Consider the following 752-nt stretch of genomic DNA (forward strand, 5'->3'; position numbering starts at 1 on the left):
GAGGGCTGGCCCCGAGTCGCTATTCTCCGTCCCCCCAGAGCGGCCCCAGTGCTCCCCAGTCCGGTTCTCCCAGGTGGCTCGGGCGGCGGCAGATGCCGTGCGGGAGGGCGAAGGTTTGGGGCTGCTCTGGCAGGTTGGGAATGCGAGGGAAAAAGCGGAGACGGAGAGACGGCGCGCGCGCGAAAGAGAGCCCTTGTCTATAGATTTATCCACATAATATATATTTATGTAGCTTTTTTTTTTTCTCTCGACACTGATCAATGCGCACTCGGATCTCTGGGCGGACTCCCTCCAAGCCGGCTCCCTTTTTCTAATCAAAATAAATAAATAAAGGGAACCAGATGGGAGAGAAAAGCGCCCATTCCACCTTCGCCGCCGCCCCTCCCGCCATCCCTGCCTTTGCTTTGCCCGCCTGGCGCCCTAAAAGAGCTCGGTGGATAAAGCCCCCCTACATACCCACACGAAAATGAAAACCTATGTTTTTGAAATACAAAAAGAAAAAGTTGCACCTGCTGCTATTACCCCCCCAAAAATTAAAAAGGCAAAGAGGAGGCCAGCAGCCCCGTTTCTAACGGGAGCCCGCTCTCCGTGGCCGCCGCGCCGGAATCTCAGCGCCTCCCGAAGAGCCATGCGCCTGGCGCTATTTATAGCCGGCTTCCCCCTCCTTCTCCAGGGCACACTCGCCGCCCCCACCCCTGGTCTGACTGGGAACTTGAACCGGTCCAGCCTGTTTAAACGGAAAGGACAGAGAT

The sequence above is a fragment of the Myotis davidii genome, unplaced genomic scaffold (genome assembly GCF_000327345.1).
Source record: "Myotis davidii unplaced genomic scaffold, ASM32734v1 scaffold259, whole genome shotgun sequence".
NCBI classification, from domain to species: Eukaryota; Metazoa; Chordata; class Mammalia; order Chiroptera; family Vespertilionidae; genus Myotis; species Myotis davidii.